The sequence below is a fragment of the Homarus americanus genome, unplaced genomic scaffold (genome assembly GCF_018991925.1).
Source record: "Homarus americanus isolate GMGI-L3 unplaced genomic scaffold, GMGI_Hamer_2.0 scaffold34921, whole genome shotgun sequence".
NCBI lineage: Eukaryota > Metazoa > Arthropoda > Malacostraca > Decapoda > Nephropidae > Homarus > Homarus americanus.
The window spans coordinates 13,356,938-13,380,675 of NW_024741901.1; the positions used below are offsets into that span (position 1 = coordinate 13,356,938).

The following is a 23,738-nucleotide window of genomic DNA, read 5'->3' on the forward strand; positions in this document are numbered from 1 at the left end:
AACTCTAGGAAGTGGAGAGCTTAATTCTGAAGTGAAGAGCTTTAACTCTAGAAAGTGGAGAGCTTTAATTCTAGGAGGTGGAGGGCCTTAGCTCTAGGAGGTGGAAGGCTTTAACTCTAGGAGGTGGAGAGCTTTAATTCTGAAGTGAAGAGATTTAACTCTAGAAAGTGGAGAGCTTTAACTCTAGGAGGTGGAGAGCTTTTGCTGTAGAAGGTGAAAGGCTTTAACTCTAGGAGGTGGAGAGCTTTAATTTTGAAGTGAAGACCTTTAACTCTAGGAGGTGGAGAGCTTTAACTCCAGGAAGTGGAGAGCTTTAACTGTAGGAGGTGGAGAGCTTTAACTCAAGGGTATGGAGAACTTTAACTCAAGGAGGTGAAGAGCTTTTACTCTAGGAGGTGGAGAGTTTTAACTCTAGGAAGTGAAGAGCTTTAACTCTAGGAAGTGGAGAGCTTTAATTCTAGGAAGTGGAGAGCTTTAGCTCTAGGAGGGGAAGAGCTTTAACTCTAGGAAATTGAGAGCTTTAACTCTAGGAAGTGGAGAGCTTTAACTCAAGAATGTTGAGAGCTTTAACTCTAGGAGGTGGCGAGCTATAACTCTAGGTGGTGGAGAGCTTTAATTCTAGGTGGTGGAGAGCTTTAGCTCAAGCATTTTGAGAGCTTTAACTCTAGGAGGTGGAGAGCTTTAATTCTAGGAGGTGGAGAGCTTTAACTCTAGGAGGTGGAGAGCCTTAACTCAAGGAAGTGGAGAGCTTTAACTCCAGGAAGTGGAGAGCTTTAACTCTAGGAAGTGGAGAGCTTTAACTCTAGGAGGTGGAGAGCCTTAATTCTAGGAGGTGGAGAGCTTTAAGTCTAGGAAGTGGAGGGCTTTAACTCTAGGAAGTGTAGAGCTTTAACTCTAGGAGGTGGAGAGCTTTAATTCTGAAGTGAAGAGATTTAACTCTAGAAAGTGGAGAGCTTTAACTCTAGGAGGTGGAGAGCTTTAGCTGTAGAAGGTGAAAGGCTTTAACTCTAGGAGGTGGAGAGCTTTAGCTGTAGAAGGTGAAAGGCTTTAACTCTAGGAGGTGGAGAGCTTTAATTTTGAAGTGAAGACCTTTAACTCTACGAGGTGGAGAGCTTTAACTCTAGGAAGTGGAGAGCTTTAACTGTAGGAGGTGGAGAGCTTTAACTCAAGGGTATGGAGAGCTTTAACTCAAGGAGGTGAAGAGCTTTTACTCTAGGAGGTGGAGAGTTTTAATTCTAGGAAGTGAAGAGCTTTAACTCTAGGAAGTGGAGAGCTTTAATTCTAGGAAGTGGAGAGCTTTAGCTCTAGGAGGTGAAGAGCTTTAACTCTAGGAAGCGGAGAGCTTTAACTCTAGGAAGTGGAGAGCTTTAACTCAAGAATGTTGAGAGCTTTAACTCTAGGAGGTGGAGAGCTATAACTCTAGGTGGTGGAGAGCTTTAATTCTATGTGGTGGAGAGCTTTTGCTCAAGCATTTTGAGAGCTTAAACTCTAGGAGGTGGAGAGCTTTAATTCTCGGAGGTGGAGAGCTTTAACTCTAGGAGGTGGAGAGCCTTAACTCAAAGAAGTGGAGAGCTTTAACTCCAGGAAGTGGAGAGCTTTAACTCTAGGAAGTGGAGAGCTTTAATTTTGAAGTGGAAAGCTTTAACTCTAGGAGGTGGAGAGCTTTAACTCAAGGAAGTGGAAAGCTTTAACTCTAGGAGGTAGAGAGCTTTAACTCAAATAAGTGGAGAGCTTTAACTCAAATAAGTGGGGAGCTTTAACTCAAATAAGTGGAGAGCTTTAACTCTAGGAGGTGGAGTGCTTTAACTCAAGGAAGTGGAGAGCTTTAACTCTAGGAAGTGGAGAGCTTTAACTCTAGGAAGTGGAGAGCTTTAATTTTGAAGTGGAAAGCTTTAACTCCTAGAGGTGGAGAACTTCAACTCTAGGAAGTGGAGAGCTTTAATTTTAGGAGATGGAGAGCTTTAACTCAAGGAAGTGGAGAGTTTTAACTTTAGGAAGTGGAGAGCTTTAACTTTATTAAGTGGAGAGGTTTAACTTTAGGAGAGGAGAGCTTTAACTCTAGGTGGTGGAGAGTTTTAACTATAGGAAGTGGAGAGCTTTAACTCTAGGAGGTGGAGAGCCTTAATTCTAGGAGGTGGAGAGCTTTAAGTCTAGGAAGTGGATAGCTTTAACTCTAGGAAGTGTAGAGCTTTAACTCTAGGAGGTGGAGAGCTTTAACTCTAGGAGGTGGAGAGCTTTAACTCTCGGAAGTGGAGAGCTTTAACTCTAGGAGGTGGAGGGCTTTAACTCTAGGAGGTGGAGAGCTTTAATTCTGAAGTGGAGAGCCTTAACTCTTGGAGGTGGAGAGCTTTAACTCCAGGAAGTGGAGAACTTTAACTCTAGAAGGTGGAGAGCTTTAACTCTAGGAAGTGTAGAGCTTTAACTCCAGGAAGTGGAGAACTTTAACTCTAGGAGGTGGAGAGCTTTAACTCTAGGAGGTGGAGAGCCTTATCTCTAGGAGGTGGAGAGTTTTAACTGTAGGAGGTGGAGAGCCTTAACCCTAGGAGGTGGAGAGACTTAACTCTAGGAGATGGAGAGGTTAAACTTTGGGAAGTGGAGAGTTTAATCTTTAGGGGACGATCAGTTTAACTCTGGGGTGGGGAGCTCTGACTCTGGGTGGTTTGAGATTCTTAACTCCGGGTGGAGCTAAATTCAGATTCAGATTTGACCACGCGAGGGCTAGTTTATTGGGCACTCCTTGGATCCTGTGCAAGGCGAAGCGCCAACGCTTGTTTACAGCGCCCAACAGGGAAGCATGTGGTGTTCATGCGTTCCTTTTTTGACTCATGCTATTTAAGAACGCAAGTGCCTAGGATCTATGGGATGAAGGGCTCCAACCTTGCGGGGGGTTATGTTGTAGATTGTACTGGGTGTAGTTGTAAAACTTTGACCTTGGGTGGGTGGTGAGTATCGACCACGGGGGAGGGTTGTAGGTTTTGAATATTTGACTCACTTGTTTTCTATTCAGCAGGTGCTACTCAGTCCTTGACCTTCTTGTTACGTACGATATACACTAAATTTTAATGATAACGAAAATAAAGTATTGTCAACCATCACAGGTATCACCAACATAAAGATTACCGAGATCTTAATCTAACATATAAATAGCACAAGAGCGCTCAGTGGTTTGCGTTTGTTTCTAATAATGTTTTTTTTTTCGTCACTGAACTCCTGGGATACTTTTCTTCTGAACCGGAAATCCAGATTGAAGGTGATAAGCATACCTTAACTTCCTGTCTTTCGGGAAAAACCAATAATAGTATTTGATTACTGGCAACATTCAGTCAAGTGAAGGTCACATCGTCATCTACTTATGACGTGGCCAGATAACTTATGGAGATAATTATTAGTGAACTCCAAGTCCCCAATCTTTATCGCTCTCTCGCACTTGCTGGTTCAGCTCCCAGGTGGTGGTCTGCCATACTTGTCTCTCACCTGCACCACCTACGAACCATGACCAGTCTTCGCCACAGACTTCACTGAAGAGAAACGTTACAGAGAAGAGAATAGTAGAAGTGGAGTTTATTACTCATCGTAACTTGTGAATGAATTTTGAAGACAAACCGTTAGTGGAAAAAATTACTCAAAATGAAGAAATTATTATTCTGGAACCTGGCGGGCGTCTTGGCGATGGCTGGCAGTGCAATGGTAAGATGATACCTGAGAGAGAGAGAGAGAGAGAGAGAGAGAGAGAGAGAGAGAGAGTGTGTGTGTGTGCGTGTGTGTGTGTGTGTATGTGTGTGAGAGAAATGCTATGAAAGTATTGGACTGGTATAAATATGTTTCATATTCCTATCTCTTACTTTATCCTCATGCCCCCTCTACGAGTAATCTACTTATCCATGCTAAACTTTACAACCTGTAAACGCAGTGGTGCTGGTCATAACTACACGACACCAGTTTGAACCTTATTTCTTGGTAATCTTTCCTTTACACTTTCCTTCCACATTAAGTATTTCTACAACTCCTAAGAACCAAACTCTCCTGACTCCACTATTTCGAAGCTTTTAAAATTGATTGAAATAGGCTCTTTTGCTTTCTCTACACTATATATATATATATATATATATATATATATATATATATATATATAATCAACACATCAACCCGCCAGGATTCGAACAACACATCAACCCGCCAGGATTCAAACCCACGGCCCACAAGCCTATGACTGTGACAGGGGAACGCTAACCAGCTGGACCACCAGGATACTAAAAGCAGTCCTAGACTTTGTTATATTTCACACAAAAGCCTGTTCAATGAGCTTATGGCGCGTGAACCTCTAATGGGAACTACCCGTATCACGTGGGTGGTCAGGATTCCTGGTCACAGTCACAGGCTTGTGGGCCGTGGGTTCGAATCCTGGCGGGTTGAGGTGTTGATTGTATGCTTAAGTCCGCGTGCCTTATTGGACTAATGATATATATATATATATATATATATATAAATATATATATATATATATATATATATATATATATATATATATATATATATATATATATATATATATATATATATATATATATATATTGTATAATATGGACACGAAGTAGTACCTTAAGCTGTGTATTCTTATATTACTCCATTAATTATGTATAGTAAAGTATTACAGAACATGTATTAATCCTATGTAATATTTCCATTTATTATGCACCATGTTATGTATGTGAATTATCATATTTACATATTATGTATTCAGCTTGTGAATGCTGGCATCTGTACATGCCAGCGCGGAGTGATACAGGGAGTGGAGGTCGCTAGTCCTTATGGTGTGGAAGCCCACTGTCTATTTGTTTCCTCTGTATATCTCCCGTACGAGAATAAGAACCTATTTTCAAGATAACAAGTGTATGTGTATACCCTCAGTAGTGTAGAACATTTTGGGGGCATCAAAGACAAACATAGATGGCGCAGTGAGATTTCTCAGTGAGATTCAGAGTGAATTCAGCCTTCCCGCCGGACTGTGTTAATGGCGTCTCGTCTTCAGCTTCGCCAAGGATTTACAGCCAGACTACAAGCCTCAGGACTTACAGTGTTGTGAAGGGCTATGCTGTGTACAGTGCTGTGCTGTGAAGGGAATTGTTCGGTGAAGTGCTGTGTTGTGTATTTTAATCAGAATTGTCTGTGCAAACTGCAGTCAGATGACTGAGGGAGCTGCCCTGCAGTACATCCTTTCCTGCCTATAGTCATTGGGTAACTGAGCAGCGCGCATTAAGACAACTTCGGTTCAGTTGCGACTTGCGCCCAGCTGCCTCTACGTCTGGCAGCGCGCCAAGCCTCCCGGCAACGAGCCATACGCACACACACGCACTCACAGGCCCACTTTATATTAAATTCTTGCGTATTACTTTAGACTTCTGTAATTCTGTGCATAGTTTACGAGGGGTTGACCCGGTCTCTTGCACAGATAGAGTACAGAAGCTGTCGGCATGTCTTACAGGGATCAAAAAGATACCCTGGACGACGGGATTATGAGTTTAAGTTTGGGAGACCTCTCCCCACCCACACTCAGGCCCCACGCTCCCCACAGTGACAACGCCCAATCACCCACAGAATCTCCTCGTTCGTCGCGAGCAAGCTCTCCTGCGGTGCCTGCGTCCAAGGATCTCCTTCAACTGATTAAGTGGATGGAAACTTCTCGACGCCAGGACTATGTTGCAAGGAGAGAAGAGGAAGAAATTCGATACAGAGAGTCTGAAAGACGAAGCCACGAGGATGAACAAAGACGCAGAGAACTAGAAGATATACGTAGAAGTGAGGATGACCTGAGAAGAAGAAAGGATCAAGCCAGATTTGAAGCCTTGATTTCCCTGTTAGCCTCCCCACAACGATCTACTGTACAAGATTCTTCTGCTACTACTAATGCTGATACGTCTAGAGGTACTGGTACCTCATTTCCCAGAGTCGGTTCAACAATTCCTCAAAAGGCTGCAGCACAAACGCCTCCATCTCTGAAGTCTGATGCTTCTTATCAGATATTTCGGGAATGGCGTCGACGCTGGCAAGACTATGCAACAATGGTTGACCTTTCAAGTTTACCACAGCCTAAACAGATGATATAGCTTCGTATGTGCTTGTCCTTAGAGACACAACGTACTCTCGAGCACACACTTCAAGTGCCTCCTACGACAACTCTGACTGTAGAGGCCTTGCTTGACAAGTTACAGGAACATGTTAAGGAACAATGCAACGAAGCACTTAGAAGAAGAGAACTCCTCCAATGTAAGCAGCTTGATGGAGAATCTTTTGATGCATTTTTTGTAAGACTGAAAAGATGTTCAGAGGAAGTTAATGTTTGTCCTGGAAATTCTCAAGTTTGTGAAGAGACACAGCTCAAGACAATCATTTTAACGGGTATTCGAGATGAAGAGCTAGTTCAGCGTCTCATTTCACTTGACCCCACTTCCTCCCTTCAAGATGTAGTTACAAAATGTCGAGCGTACGAGGCCGCCAGGTGTGCGACTTCAGCTTTACGCTCACAACCTGACCAGGTGAGGGCGGTGTCTTCCTACAGAAAGGGTAAGAAGCAGCAAGGTAACCCCACCCCTCACCCTCCAGCTACACCTTCAGCAGCAGCTTTGTGTAACAGCTGTGCGAGACAGCATGATGCCTCCTAGTGCCCAGCTGCTCAAAGCGTGTGCAGAAGTTGCGACCGCCAGGGTCACTGGGCCTACGCAGTCAAGTGCCCTGCTAGCAAAGTTCAGTGCAGACTTTGTGGTCGTGTGGGCCATTATGACAAATGTTGTCGTAAGAAGACACAGAAAGGACACAACCAAGGATCCAAGAAGTCATCCACAGGTAGTGCTGGCACGCCCCCTTCTTCTGGCAAGCATCAAGGCGCTGTGTCCAGTCGTTCCTGCCGTCGTGTACATTGTTCCATAGACACGACGCCCCAGCACATCAGTGTCGTCATTTCTCACGGTAACTTGTCATCCAGTCTTCAGATGTTACCTGACACCGGTGCTGACGTCTCAGTAATTGGTCCACAACACTTAGCAAGTTTGGGAATACCCGGGAGCAACCTACAGCCCCCTCCTCAGACAACGAAACTGACAGCTAATGGTTCCAAGATGGCTCCAGCTTTGGGATATTTCTGTGCTACTCTTACCTTTGGTAAGCAGTCTTGCTCAGCCCGGATTGATGTTCATGATGGGGTCCCGACTCCGCTTTTATCATATGGCCCTTGTCAAGAGTTGGCCATTATTGCCAAGGAATTCCCCAAACATATTTTAAAGGTCACCCATGTCAACAGGTTGACGGAACTCCCTATCTCTACTAACACGTCCCCTTCTGATGCAAGAGCTTACCTTCTCAAGGAGTTTGCTGACGTGTTGGTTACGAAGAAATCTTGAGGATCCACACCATTCAAGCCGATGGTGGGTCCACCTATGAAGATTCATCTTAAGGATGGTGCCACACCTTTTGCCATCCACACCCCTCGTTTGATTCCTCACGCCTACAAGGAGCTAGTTAGACAAGAGCTTGACTCCATGGTTGCTCAGGGAATCTTCAAGCCGGCCGGAGACGAACCTTCACCTTGGTGCCACCCTCTCGTCCCCGTCGCCAAACCTCGTGGTGGAGTACGGATCACCACCAATCTGTCAAAACTTAACCAGCAAGTTTCCCGTCCAGCCCACCCTTCACCCCACACCCTTCGCAGCTGTTCGAAATGTGGATGCGAAGGCGAAGTTTTTTACAACGATGGACGCCTTATGTGGTTATTGGCAGATCGAGTTGGCCGAAGAAGACCAGCATTTGACTACATTCATCACACCATATGGAAGATATCAGTATTGCAGAGGCCCCATGGGATTTGCCGCTACGGGCGATGCAATCTGTCAACGTGGTGACGCGGCCCTTCAAGGAGTCACGAATTGTGTCAAGGTGGTTGATGATATTTTACTCCATGACGAAGACTACTGTGCCCACCTCTCCCGAATATATGAAGTTCTCACCAGATGTCGAAAGTACGGGATTACCCTCAATGCTGACAAGTTTGTAGTCGCCGCACCATCAGTGAACTTCTGTGGGTACACTCTCTCAGCATCAGGTATCGCAGCTGACCCGGAGAAATTAAGTGGAATCAGGGATTTTCCAACCCCTGCCAACCTGACAGACCTCGGTTCTTTTTTGGGTCTGGTCAATCAGCTGGCTGAATTCTCACCTGACATCTCCTCTGCAGCCCAGCCATTACGCCCCCTGTTGAGCCCCAGGAGGACATTCCTGTGGACCCCAGATCATCAAGAGGCCTTCCAGCGAGTCAAGCAGGCCCTCTTAAGTCCACCTGTCCTCGCCTGTTACGACCCAGCCCTACCCACCGTCCTCCAGACTGACGCCTCCAGACGCTCTTCTGCAGGACCATGGTGATGGACAACTCCGCTTAATTCAGTGTGGATCCCGGTTCCTGACGGACGCCGAGACCCGATAAGCCACGATTGAGCTGGAGATGTTGGCTGTTGTCTGGGCGATGGCGAAGTGCCGCTTCTACCTGATAGGACTTCAGCACTTCACCCTCTTCATGGATCATCGCCCTCTTGTACCTATTATCAATCACTACTCTTTGGATGCAGTAGAGATTCCTCGCCTTCAACGTTTGAAAGAGAAGCTGTCGCCTTATCACTTCATGGCTGTGTGGCGTGCGGGTAAGCTGCTGTGCATCCCGGATGCCCTGTCCCGCGCCCCTGTCAGTCGCCCCACCCCAGAAGACGAGATGTTGTGTTCTACAGCTGCCGCATCCCTCAAGTCAGTATTCTCATTGAAGGCCGTCTTCACATCAGAAGAGTCTACAGCACCGGATGCAGACAAGACCCTTGAAGATCTCCGCACCGCAGCCCGGGCCGACCCTTCCTATATCCGGCTGGTCGACTGTGTGTCCCAAGGATTTCCATCTAACCGATACGACCTTCATGAATCGCTACTCCCGTACTGGAAGATATGAGAGGACCTCTATTGTGACGGAGACCTCGTCTCGTATGGTCCACGAGTAGTCATTCCTGCTGCCCTACGCCGCTGTACCTGGAACCGTCTTCACGACAGCCATCGAGGAGTGGAGGCCACCAAGCGACGGGCGAAGCAGACTGTATTTTGGCTCGGAATCGACGCGGACATTGCAAGTACCGTCCGTGCCTGTGAGCCGTGCCAGATTCTGCAACCCAGCCAGCAACAGGAACCTTTAATATGCGACGATAACCCTTCAAGACCCTTCGAGTCTGTGTCGGCCGACTTCTTTGCAGTGGCAGGGAAGTCCTTCCTCGTCATTGCCGACTGATTGTCTGGATGGCCTGTTGTTTTCCCCTGTGGTAGTGATACAACGGCTACTGCTACCATCCGGAATTTCAGACATTACTTCAGAGAAGTTGGTGTTCCCCTCCGCCTCAGGACCCCAGTTCACCAGCCACGAGTTCCGGGACTTCATGGACCGTTGGGGAGTCCGTCATGTCGTGACCTCGCCCCACTACCCCCAGGCGAATGGACTGTTAAACACCTGATCCTTAAGGTGTCACCCTCAGGAAGTATCGACTGCGAGGATTTTGATCGAGGTTTGTTAGAGTTACGCAACATCCCGAACTTCACCGGACGCTCCCCAGCCCAGGTTCTATATGGACATCATCTCAGGTCTTGTGTTCCTGCCCACCCGAAGTCTTTTTCTCAAGAATGGCAAGCCAAAACTGAAGAATGTGACAGCCATGCAGCAGAACGAGCCGCAGATGTCGCTGCTCGGAACGACTGTCATGCCTGCCCCCTTCCCAGGTTGAGTATCGGCCAGCAGGTCAGGATTCAAGATCCGTTATCTCACCGCTGGGACAAGGTTGGGGTTGTCATGGGTATTGGCCGTTCCAGGGACTACCAAGTGCATCTTCCTAGTGGTAGAGTATGGTGGAGGAACCGTCGTTTCCTCCGACCTGTGAAGCTGCCTAGTGTTGACCCTTCCCCAGTTAAGTCCCGTAATGTTGATGTCTTTACAGTAAATCCATCCCCACCTTGTGTTTCTGCCCCAGTACTCCGCAGGTCCGAGCGACTCAGAAACAAAAGGTCTGCTCAAGATGAAACTATGAGCGTATAGAGGGGAGGGAGGTGTATAATATGAACACGAAGTAGTACCTTAAGCTGTGTATTCTTATATTACTCTATTAATTATGTATAGTAAAGTATTACAGAACATATATTAATCCTATGTAATATTTCCATTTATTATGCACCATGTTATGTATGTGAATTATCATATTTACATATTATGTATTCAGCTTGTGAATGCTGGCATCTGTACATGCCAGCGCGGAGTGATACAGGGAGTGGAGATCGCTAGTCCTTATGGTGTGGAAGCCCACTGTCAATTTTTTTCCTCTTTATATCTCCCGTACGAGAATAAGAACCTATTTTCAAGATAACAAGTGTTTGTGTATACCCTCAGTAGTGTAGAACATTTTGGGGGTATCAAAGACAAACATATATATATATATATATATATATATATATATATATATATATATATATATATATATATATATATATATATATATATATATATATATATATATATATATATATATATATATATATATATGTATATATATGCAAGTAAATCACTGTAGTTGCGTGTGATCCAGGTATATGCTGATAACCACAAGGAAAGAAGAAAACACGAAGTTCCCAAGCGCTTTCGTGTAATTCACATCTTCAGGGATGAGTACAGACTAAGGAGAAGTACAAAACAAGGTGTATATATACAGAGGAGGGTGAGATCAGGTCCACAATGGTCAGGTATTAGGTAATGACCCTGCTAATCTTTAAAAAGCATCGCAACGGTCGGTAGTCAGGTCAGAGGGTAAGGTGACCCAACCTTCTCACCTGGTTACAAATCTTCTTAATTACAAAATTGTCCAGTTTGTACATGCCATTACTCAAATTCATGTTGACTGCTTCGGTATGTTTAATGAGACTAGATTCTATAATGTTTCTACTCTCAAGTGAATTACAAGGTAATATTGAGGAGGCATTATCCCAGTCAATGCAATGCTTATACACCTTGTTTTGTACTTCTCCTTAGTTTGCACTCACCCCTGAAGATTGAAGATGTGAATTACACGAAAGCCCTTGGGAACTTCGTGTTTTCTTCTTTCCTTGTGGTTATCAGCATATATATATATATATATATATATATATATATATATATATATATATATATATATATATATATATATATATATATATATATATATATATATATATATATATATATATATATATATATATATATATATAATTATTATTATTATTTTTTTTTGAGGGGGGGGGGGCAGATTCTCATACAATCATCTTCCGTTTTAATCAAATCATTATGGTGTAAAACACTATTCCAGATTTGGAGATTTTATTCAATAGATAGGTCTTGACGCTGAAGGTGGTATCACTTCTCACTGCTACGCAGGACAGAGGTTCATACACAAAGAAGTGCATCATATTCATTAGCAGTATATATACAGCAGGTCAGAGTCATGTGGGTGATGTCATTGTACACTGCCATGCAAGACAGTGGTTCATATACATTGGACGTCATATTCTAATTGAAGATTAATCAGTGTGGATTAGAAAATTTGGGATAAGGAGCAAGAATGTCCTCAAGCGCCCCCGATTCAATGTAGTAATTACAAAGTTCATAATACAATAAGCCAGGTGGCCTGAAGTCTTTGACAGTGTCACATTCAATAATATAGTGTTCAAGTGTATGCTTTAAAGGTTTATCACAAAGTTTACATGCTGAGTCTTCCGGTATGGGTACAGAGTTGCTAACTTGCCAGATGTACCTGTATCCTAGCCTAATTCTGGCCCAGACTACCTCACATTGTCTGGTTCTGTCCTTATGCTGGCCATACCGGTACCTCTCGTCACAAAATCTGTCATATTTACTAATGCTACAATTGCCAGGTCTCTCTGCATTTCTCAGTTCTTCTAGATCAGAGTTCATGATTCTGACTTGAATGTTTTTAAGTACAGCATTGGACAGGCCAAGGTCACGGTCAACATTTTATTTTTTCCATGCCTGGTCATGATACCTAATTCCAACATGGGACGGTATCCACACAAATTTGATACGAGAGTTGTTCTTAAAGTACTTTACAAAAGTTTTAATTTCTAAGTATTTTGTTATTAGGTACTACCACCCTTACAAACTGGAAGTAATATGATTACTACTAGTAATCAGATTAGAGAGATTAAGTATGTCACCATTACTTGTTACCATGTATTCCGGTATGCCATTCTGGGGTCACCACTCCCTTTCTCCACATGCTATGGATACCACTACTGTCCAATATGAATTCTAAGGGCACCATTACCGTCTAATATGTAAACAAAGGTCACCACTATTATTCTTCACCATGTGCTGGATTCATCATTGCCCACTAACTTGTACTCTAATTTAACCTAACCGAACCTAATCTAAGCTAACCTAGCTTTGGTATTGTTAGGTTTGTGTTTTGATAGTAAACGGCATCTCATATGAATTAGAAAAAAATTGACCACGTGTATGAAATACTTTTCGTTGGGTTATGATAAAAAAAGTCATCTCAACTTGGCAAAACTGTCAGTTACGTTTTAAGCTAAAACGGATGATATTTCCTCTATATACACAGATCATGCATACGTCAGTACAGTAACTACATCAAGAAATGAGTATATTGCTTTGAAATTCACTTGCGAATCAACCACATGATCGAAATTATAAATGAAGGTTACTGATTTGTATGAAGATGTTAAGGTGTCTACATGACTATGTGTGTGTGTGTGTGTGTGTGTGTGTGCGCGCGTGCGTGTGTGTGTGTGTGTATATATAATAATAATAATAATAATAATAATAATAATAAACAGTTTATTAATAGAGTTGCAGCCGGTGGCTGAAAATATACAAACTTACATGTGATTTAGACATAATAATATACATTCAATACATTTACAGGGTTGTACAGTACATAAATCAGGAGCTGTTTATTATTTTAACAATAGATTTAATGGTGCTATTCTTATATCAATCAGTGTGGGCTCTTCTGGGCTGAATTTTGTTGTAGTGCCTGACTGCGCGAGGTGGGTGGGGGGACTGCAGGTGGCAGTAGGTGGCGATGACGAGGATGGTGCAGTAGTTCACTGCCAAACCTTGCTAGTGCATGGTGGTGGAGGTCACTGATTCTGCAGGCCCTCTTCTGTACCTTCTCTAGCTGACGTTGTTGGGTAGAGTTAAGAGGAGACGACCAGACTGGTGATGCATATGTTAATTTGGGTAGGATAAATGCATTGTAGATAGTCCTCAGCTCTGGCGTGGGTGCCCCAAGTGACCTGAGTTGTCATAGCATGTAGAGTCGGTACGAGGCTGCCTTGATTATGCTGTTTACATGGTCCTTCCAGTCCAGTTTGTGGTCATAGTTACACCCAGGAGTTTGGCAGACTGCACTAACTGGAGAGGATGGGCACCCACTGTAACTGCTGGAGCTTGCACTGGAGTGGTGGCGGTATTGAAGTGCATGACTACGGTTTTGGTGTGATTGATGGTGACCTTGTTCTCCGTAGTCCATGCCTGTAGCCTGTCCAGGGTGCCTTGTAGCGATGAGTAGTCCGGTGAGGTGTTGTCCACTGTAACCCCCACAGTGAAGGTCATCCACGTACTTCCACCTGTGAGGAGTGTCCGATAGAGCGTCGTTGATCAGGATTAGGAAGCACAGTGGTCCCATCTTGGTCCCCTAGGGAACACCGCAGGTGAGGTGTTGGAATGTGGAGACAGAACCATGGTACCTTACTGCCTGATGATGCTCACTCAGGAAATCAGTGAGCCATGAGACCAGGTTGATGGGAAGCCCTAGTGCAATGGCCTTGTTGATAACAGTGCAGTGATCAACAAGGTCAAAAGCCTTCCTGAAATCAACAAGGGCAACGGCCAGTGATGTCTTACGTTTCTCCACGTTTTTGTGCAGAAAATCCAGGAAGCTAACTAAGCAGTGTGATGTAGAGGAGGTCCTCATATTGCCAAATTGCTGTGGATCATTTGACTGATAAATACTAGCAAATGTCCATTCAAAAACAAAGTCTTCACAGAGTGGACTGGGTATGGGGGTAATGGCAACTGGCCTGAGGTCACTAGTGGACTGTGGGGTGGGGACCTTGGGGACAGGGATGACAAATGCGGTTTTCCATTCATTAGGGCATTTGCTTTGTCTGAGGGATGCATTAATAATGGCACAGAGGGGGGTGGCAAGTTCGACTGCAAACTCTTTGTAAATTTTGATTGGGAGGTCAATTGGGGTTAAAGAGCAATTGGATTTAAATTTGAGGAGTTTGTTGGCAATTTCAAATGGTTGAACACTGGGAGGGGAGGAGGGATAGGGTAAGTAGGCCGGGAAGAGAGTGAGGTCAAGACTGGGTAGGGTATGACATATGGTAGCAAAGTGGTTATTAATTGTCTCAGCTGCTTCCTCACTAGGTAAATGAGAGATAAAAGGAAATGTGGGAGGCTAACGGTTAAGACCACAGAGATCTTTTACCTTAGAGTACCACTGACCGATGCCGATCCTCCTTGAGGCCGTGCACTTTCCTGGGATAATAACACTTCTTGGCTGACTTGATTTTCCTGATGACCTGGTTTCGTAGACTTTTGTACAGGCGGTTGTTGGTGTAGTATGCCTTGTTGCACTGCTCAAATAGTCTTTTGATACGGGATGTAATCCACGGGACATCATCGGGGTGGATCCTCAGTGTCTTGGCTGGAAAGAAGTGGTGGTAGTCTTTGGTGATAGTGTCCAGGTAATTATCCCACTTGTTCTGCACATCGTCTACCGTGATCACCTCAGTCCAGGGATACCGGGTCACCCATTGTCCGAAACACCGCATGGCAGAGTCAGGGGTAGGTCGGTAAGTCCTGGTGACAACTGGCGGTCGTGAGATGGTAGGTGTAGGTGACCACAGTAGAGACAGGTGGGTGCTCCGCCCCATGGGAGGCAGCGGCTGGGGGGGAAGGTAGTGGTTCCCGAGATCAGTCATGTGTGTGTGTGTGTGTGTGTGTGTGTGTGTGTGTGTGTGTGTGTGTGTGTGTTCCTTATGCATTTCTACATTTTTGAAGATAAGAGAAAAGAAATTTGGTGGGGAGGTGCGAGTGGCTTACTACTACTACTTTGCTGTCACTCGGAATCGAGCATGACGATCATCCAGCTATGATACAATGATATGAGTAATTAAGGATGTCACCTAGGTTGGTGAGTTTTAAGGTGACTAAAGAGGCCGATACGGGACCGGCAGAGTCGTTCACAGATGTTGCACATGTGGATGGCTCTATGTATTGTAGGAGGGGCGACGGCAGCGTCTTTCCGGCGCTGATGCTTGTCTGCCTCGTTAGCAGTCGGGCTAACTCGAAAGTACAGTATTGACACCGTCTCCTGTGGTGATCCTACAAGCATTACGATGTGGGGTGATCGTCTCCCAGGTGAGGCGGTCGATTTGGCACTTTTTCAGGTCTGTCTTAAGACTTTCCTTATACCTTTTCAGTTGCCCCCCCCCCACCCAAGCGTTACGTTTACTATTCGTTAGATGACTGTACAACCTAAAAGAAATTTTCAAAGTTGTCCAAAGACATCTGTGAATAAATGATTACAAAAACCTTCGGGGGTTTAACATCAAATTCACTCTCATTAATACAACATCTTAAATGTATTGTAACATGGAAACTATGCAGAATCTGATATTTTACCATAGAGGCATTGTGGTTTAGAATTATCCAAGGATTTCACCCTCCAATTTAATATACTCTTTGCTGAATCACCCTCTCTCTCTCTCTCTCTCTCTCTATATATATATATATATATATATATATATATATATATATATATATATATATATATATATATATATATATATATATATATATATATATATATATATATATATATAGTGTGTGTGTGTGTGTGTATACAGACAAAGCAGCTACTTTACAGTCACCTGACGAATAGTAAACGTAACGCCGGCGGGCAATTGAAAAGGTATAAGGATAGTCTTAAGACAAACCTGAAAAAGTGACAAATCGACCCCCTCACCTAGGAGTCGATTACCCCACATCGTAAGGCTTGGAGAAGCACCACACGAGGTGTCAATACTTTCGAGTTAGCCCGACTGCAAACCGAGGCAAACAAGCACCAACGCCGGAAAGACGCTGCCACCGCCCCTCCCGCACTAGATGGAGCCCTCCACATGTGCAACGAACGTGGACGACCCTGCGGGTCCCGTATCGGCCTCTTTAGTCACTTCAAAACTCACCAACCTAGGTGACAAACTTAATAACTCATATCATTGTATCATAGCTGGATGATCGTCATAATCGATTCCGAGAGACAGCAAAATAGGATTTGATTTTTGATTTTTTGATTTTGCCGCTTGCAGCGGCTACTTTATTGTGCACCCCACACTCATCCTGTGAGCAGTAGCGCAAAAGGATTACAGAGTAGGGTTTACAAAGGGTCATAATAATTAACCCCGGTTGTCAGGATATTATGGCACCGAAAGTTACACAGTATTTCATTTACATTATTTGTTTAGTTCTATACATAAAGGGTAACTTATTCACAAATGCGTGAGAACAGGCGTGTGAGGCAGTATGTCTGGCCTCACACTTTGTTATTCACATTTACGTGGGAGGTATTCAAGCACATTGCGTATTTGGTTCTGTACATGAGAACTGATATAGTTACTGAGTGCAAAAAAGTGGATACAATCTTAATATGTCGGCTATCTTGCCATTAGAGATGAAGTGTTGTGCCATTTCACACACAGTGTGCTTGGACCTGTCCCTAAAAGGTTCTATCTTCACACAGTCGAGGACGTAGTGTTCAAGTGTGTGGCCATATGTATGGCCACACACTTTACATTTAGTTTTGTTTACATCTGCTTGAGGAACATACTGCCAGAGGTACTTATATCCTAACCTTAATCTAGCGGTTACAACATCTTGTAATCTAGTGATCTTGTTACTTGCTCCATATACATGTTTCACTTGATACATCTCATCATGGTAAACTATGGATATAGGAGTAGTATTAGTGTGTGTGTGTGTCTGAGTGTAATAATATAATAATAATAATAATTAACGGTTTATTGAAAAAATTCTGCAGCCCGAAGGCTGAAAATATACATTGGACATAAATGATTTATTACATACATTGGTGGTTTAACAAAAGCCTTCATTAGAGAAAGGTAAAGGAACATACAGTGAACATACAGATTAATGTAGGTGTTGAACAGCAAACTCGTAGTGTAGTAACTCCCTCCCAGATGGTGTTAGGAGGAACTCACGTGGTGTAGTAGTTCCCTCAGATGGTGTTATGAGGGACCTGGCGTGGTGTAGTAATTCCCTCGCAGATGGTGTTATGAGGGGCCTCACGTGGTGTAGTAATTCCCTCACAGATGGTGTTATGAGGGACCTCACGTGGTGTAGTAACTCCCTCACAGATGGTGTTATGAGGGGCATCACGTGGTGTAGTAATTCCCTCACAGATGGTGTTATGAGGGACCTCACGTGGTGTAGTAATTCCCTCACAGATGGTGTTATGAGGGACTTGACGTGGTGTAGTAATTCCCTCACAGATGGTGTTATGAGGGGCCTCACGTGGTGTAGTAATTCCCTCACATATGGTGTTATGAGGGACATGTGGTGTAGTAATTCCCTCACAGATGGTGTTATATGAGTGAGGTTTGGTCGTAGGCCTTCCTATCGTAGACGGATTAACACATCCCTGGTTGTTGTTGGGTCTCACCGGCCGTTATCACTGGGTACCTGGGACCTCACTGTGTGAAGGTTAACTTGGGTACGACTGTTACTGTTGAGTTGTTCTCACTGACTTAAGCACTGTTTAACACTGGTTCCGTTCCTTTCCTAAATGAAATTGTAACTTCTGGCGAGAACTTGTTGATATTCCGGTGGGGAGGAGGGTTCAGGGGAGGGGGTTGGTATGGGCCAACTTAACAGTTGACCTGGCTGCTCCGAGAGGAGCGCCAGGCACGTCTTGACCCTTCGGTGGTCAAGGATGTAGTGTGTGTGTGTGTGTGTGTGTGTGTGTGTGTGTGTGTGTTGTGTGTTATGTCTTTTACGTAGGGTATGGTATATGTTGGGCTTAATTTTCCTTGTTTTTGAGTTACTTAGTATGATCTTTAGGGATCAACGCAGGATTGATGTGTCTCACAGTGCCTTCCACACATCAAACTTATGACTGCAAACTTGTGTGGTCTGCACTTGTTCATCAATCAACCCTCAGATACAGTTACAGTACTAATGATTCTCCTCTTTTGAAAATCTTGTTAATTTCCATTCAGGTTATTATTTTGGGTGCTCATAGGCTATATCAGGAGAAAAAAAATTAAGTACAAAATTCAAGTAATGACACGGCTTCATGTGTTCCGAGATTAGTTAGATTTGTTATCTTCTCCTATCAGCCTCCTAGACACTGGCGGCCTGATGCTTCAAGCTTGTTTCTTGACCTTGTCTTGATTACACCCTTGTTATTGGCTTCATGGTGAAAGAAAGAGGGAGGGACCTTTTACTTTCTCTCTTCACCCAGAACTTTACAACTTCCAGTATAATAACAACCTGCAACAAACTTTTTGATGACTCTAATGTCGGTATAAAATGAAGGAAAATAATACTTCGATAGTACGCAAGCAGTCTCTTATCAATGTTTTCATCAATTACCACCAGCTGTGTCTATCAATAAACAAAGCAAACGATTCATTACCGACTATACAACAATGAAATTCGCAGATCTCCACTCAAAAGGAGACTATGAATATTCAAATCATTACGAAAATTCCATGAAGTCCATAAGTCAAGTGTATTTTACACGTCCGTAAATGCCCAAATGATGGGAGATCGAAGCCTCCCCTCCCCTCCCCCACCCACACACACACACGTTTGACGTCGGTGGAACCAAGATCAAAATACAGAAATTTGCGTAAGATTAGTTTTGTTGATAGAATATAAACGAAAATATTAAGAATGTCTGTAGTAGTGAATTACAGAAATTTGATAAATTAATTTGGCTTTAGTTCAGGATTTAAAGTGGATTTTCAAAAGTTATTTCTGAGTCCCTTCTCTAGTTTATCAATAGATATTCACAATAACTGCGTTTTCAGCTTTCACGCAGGAAGTGTGGAGAGAACCATCAGTATATATAATATCTGGGATGTTTTCAGTGTGGCGATTCAATTTATGTTCAAGAACTCTCATATATGCAGTGTGTTGACGGTAAGAAAATGCTTTTGTTTCTCAACTTTCTATAATTGGTGTAGTTTGAGTCCACACAGATCCACCTCCGTCATGACTCATGCCTTTATATAGAGGCGTCATTACCTAAGGCACTATACAAGAGCCTCAGAGCTTCCATGAGGTTTACTTGCAATATTATAACGTTGATACTTGATATCCTCTTTTTTTTCTCCATTTTAAGTAGACTGGTGTAGCGTAGTGTATGTGGCCAGTAGTCTAATTACTCTTTGTTTTTGCTCACGTGCATAAGTACATGTAGGAGATCTCACACTAAGGCTGGAGGTGAGAAAGGAAACTCACAATGGCGTTTTCTGTATATATATATTATATGTGCAGAACAGTCTGGTGCTGGGAAGTTGCTGCGTGGTAGAGGAGTTGCTGTGGAGGAGCTTCTTTAGAGGAGGTCTTCTCTGCTTAAGAGCGTGGTGTTGTCTGACCTTCACGGCTTGGCTTGTTTGGAGATTACTGGCCACTTCGCCTTTCGGCTATTTCTGCCGAAGCTGTTTTTTTTTTAGTCGTTTTCTTTGGAGTTCTTCGTTTTGTTCTTTTTGCTTTTCAATTTCCATTCTTCTTCTTGGTCTTGTTCTGGTATATACTCGTAAAAGTCTAAAAACGCTGATGATTTTAATGTTACTGAATCTGGATTTTCTGTCTTTTCTTCGGTCTTCTTTAATTTTGGCTTCTTTTCTGTGGTCTTCTTGCGGTCTTGATTTTTCTTATCTGTGGTCTTGTTGGGGGGTCTTGATTCTTCTTTTCTTCGGTTTTCACTACAAGGAGAGCCTCCTTGTAGCTCAGTTTTTTCTTGCTTCTCAGCTTAGCCACCCTACACTTCTCCCTCCATTTGGGACACTCGGTGTTGGCTATTTGCTGGGCCTGTCCCCATTCCGCGAAGGTGACGATAAGGCCGCCACTCACTGGTCTGTGGACGACCCTTGTCACCCCTTGATTCCTAAGGAGTCAAAAAACTTCCTTAGGACAAGGAGGTTTAGTTGCTTGGGCGAAGGGCATGTGACTGGATACAGTCTTACGACCTTCGCCTGGTCACAGGTCATCCTCATGGTCAGATTCACATAGTACCTAGGGAGCAGAGAGCTTCACGGCGAGGAATGGGGTATTTATATCATTCTCCCGGATCAAGAATCGAAATGCAAAGATGAGAAATGCTACGGATTGGCTAAGATGAAGGCGGTAATTGACCAATCACCGCGTAGTTCTAAGCGAGGGCTGATTTGTGGAACTCGCCACTGTTTTTTTTTTTTTTTAAGTTAAGGTGGGGAAAGGATGGAAGGCATGGGGCTCAAGGCACAGCCAGACATGAGGGATAGAAAAGTCACTACAGATAGTCGTGGGGGGAAAGGTTGGAAAAGAAGTTTAATGAGTTAAACAGAGGGGGACGACACCCCTTGTTTTACATATTACAGAGTTTGTTGCCTAACTAAGCTAACCTAGGATTTAGGATGAGGTTGCACTATGGTTACTTGGGTAGACAATGACTAGTTTGATTTTACAATTACATGCTTATTAAAATCTTATACTGTATTACGTTATGGAGTCACTAGATTGTGACTTGTTAAATGTGAACTTATATTATCTAAGTTTTAATCTAAGGTGGATCACTGTGGCGGGCATAGATGGGTCGCGGGTTTGGTTGTTGCAATGCGGGCAGACTCCGTGGCCACCAGGCGTGGGGTCGCCCTCCGTTGATGTCTTTCCCGCGTAGGTGGTCTGGGCTGTGAGGGTCGTCCAGGAGCTTGTTCCAAACCTTCTTCCCTAGGCGATGGAACCTGACGTTGAGGGCCTCTGTTTTATTTCTCAGGTGGATGGTTTCCACTGTCTCCTGGTAGGGTGGCGCTTGGCCACTGGCTGACCTCAAACACTTGGTTTGGAAACTCTGTAGTTGTTGTAGTCTGGTCTTCCCGAATGTGATGAGTGGTATATGTAGGTACTCCAACACATGCCTCACCAGCGCCTTGTAAAGGTGGACTTGTATCTTCTCAGGCATCAGTTTAAAACGTTTTAATTTGGCTGCGGCGACTTTGGCTTTCTTTAGTCTGTCCTTCACGTGGGAAATGATGCCCCTCCGAGAGATCATGAGGCAAAGCAACCTGCCTTGTTTAGAGTACTCAATCTCTTCGTCGTCGATCATCAATGGGGCCGGCTTGAATTTGGCTATGGGTATGACCTCAAATTTCGTTTTTTTTTTTTTCCATTTATTTTCATACTCCGAGACCTCCTCTATTGCCCGAGCAGTGAGTCGAGCCATCCTTGCTGTGGACCTTCCTGGGCAGGTGACGATCTGTGTTACATCGTCGGCATACATGACGTACTCGCTGCCGATGATTGGTGGTGGTAGGTCAGCCGTGTAGAGCGTGTAAAGGGTTGGTGAGAGACAAGAGCCCTGAGGCACGCCGCTTGAGAGTAAGAATTCTTTTCCACAATGTTCTTGCATCTTGATTTTGGCTCTGCGGTCCGTAATGAAGCTGCACAGCAGGCGCGTCAGGTTTTCGGGTAGCCCCAGTTGTATGATCTTATACTGCAGCCCAGCGTGCCAAACTTTGTCAAACGCCTTGCTGACGTCCCTCAGTACTACGTTGCACTGCAGGCGGCCAGTCATGGCGTTGGCGATCTGCTCGTAGGCCTGGGCTATGGCGGTGGATGTGCCTCGGTACTGGCAGAAGCCGAACTGGCGGGGATTATGCACGTCTTCGTCCTCTAGATACATCCGCAACCGCTTGCTTACTATTTTTTCGAGGATTTTGGCAAGTACCTCTAGCAGCGATATTGGTCGAAAGTTTTCGACTTTGTTTGGAGGCTTCCCTGCTTTTGGTATGGGGCGGATAACGGCGATTTTGAACATCTTAGGGAAGAATCCAGGGAGAGGCAGGTATTGCATACAGTATATGAGCAAGCCTCTCTATCATGTTGTCGGGGAGTTGGGCCAGGATCTTCTTGTTAATATGGCTTTGCCAAGATGACTTGTTTTTAAACCCTTTTATGACGGCTGACACATCTAAAAGGAACTATGCGCTCCGTCAGGTAGCTTTCGTCCACCAGTCTAGTGAAGTCAGTCCGTGCGAGCGGCTGGAGCAGGTGCTGATGGTCCTGCAACTGACCTATAATGTTCTCCTCAAACTCCCTGTCGAAGCCCTTGTTCTTCTGTTCACTAATGGTAAAGTTCTTCCTTAAATATCGCCGATGTATTTGTTCTTGGTTCTCTTCCTCGAATATTTTCACGTTGTTTTGGTCGAGCAGGTAAGGGACCGTGCTAGAGGTGGAACCCATCAGTCGCTTGACCTCTTTCCAGAAGGCAGCAGAATCGCAGTAATTTTTGGCTGCCTCCCACACCAAGGCTGCCCACTTTTGTTCATGTAGACGTTTGCTCTCTTGCTGGATGTCCGTCTGTAGCTCTCGGTACCGGTCTCTCAGCTTTTGCGTCCACCAGCGGATACTGGCTAGCTGTCTCACGTGATCATACTGGACACTGAGCTGCCTCAGCTGGTGACTAGTGTGAGGATGGGGAATGGTCCTGTGAGTGGTGGTCGGGATGTTGTTGTCGTCCATCTCCGTCTTCACATCCGTGTACCATTGTTCGACCGCGTTGTCGATGTCATTGGGGCTGTCTTTTTCCAGGTTCCTCCCCTGCTTGAGACTGAGAGACTCCCTGAAGGAGTCCCAGTCTGCCCGTTTGAGGTTTGACCTGATGTTTGCGGGATCATAATGGGATTGGGTGAGAGCATCACGAGGACTGGCAGGTGGTCGCTGGTACTGATGGGTCCGGCGGTAACGTGCCTGTTCAGGACGGCCTCGTTCTTCGAAAGGATTATGTCGGGTGTTGTGGCACTGGCACGTCTGATCAATGTCGGGAAATCTGGCCCGAGGTGTTGCGGTTTTCCCCTTCTGATGTTGTCATACAGCGCCACACCGACGTTGTTCTCATTACCGTGTCCGAGTTATGGCGTGGCGCGCATTTAAGTCCCCTATGATGTATGTTGGTTTTCTGTGACGTAGCAACTGGTTGAGGTCTTGTTCGGGTAAGCAAGGACGTCTGGGAGGTAGGTACATTGTGCATATGATAACAGGTTCCCTAGTTGTCTCCACCTGCACTCCTAGAACTGAATCCTCGAAGTCTAACAACACTCTGTGACTCAGCCGTGACCTGATGACCACAGCAACACCATCGTTCAGCTCACCCGTCATGTTCCTCTTGTATACTGTACACTGTACAGTATACAAGAGGAGGCGAATTTTTTTTTTTTGAGTTTGAAAAATCGGCCCATGGTATTAATGATGTAGTTTTATGTGCAGAATCATGTGATATCTTCAGATTTGAAAAGTTTTCATTTTTTGCTAGGTAAATTTTAACTTGAAATCTTATGAAAATTCAGTATTCCCACCCTTTTACCAACAC

The 23,738-nt window shown here is 44.4% G+C and overlaps 1 protein-coding gene across 1 annotated transcript in view; it reads left to right on the plus strand.

The window, feature by feature from the left end:
• Positions 1 to 3,405: 3,405 nt before the first annotated feature.
• LOC121876181 (NPC intracellular cholesterol transporter 1-like) overlaps positions 3,406 to 23,738 on the plus strand; it is a 157,824-nt gene continuing 137,491 nt past the window's right edge. Inside the window, exon 1 of the mRNA XM_042381142.1 lies at positions 3,406 to 3,687. The gene's annotated coding sequence lies outside the window, so the exon portion shown is untranslated. The remainder of the gene's footprint in view (positions 3,688 to 23,738) is intronic.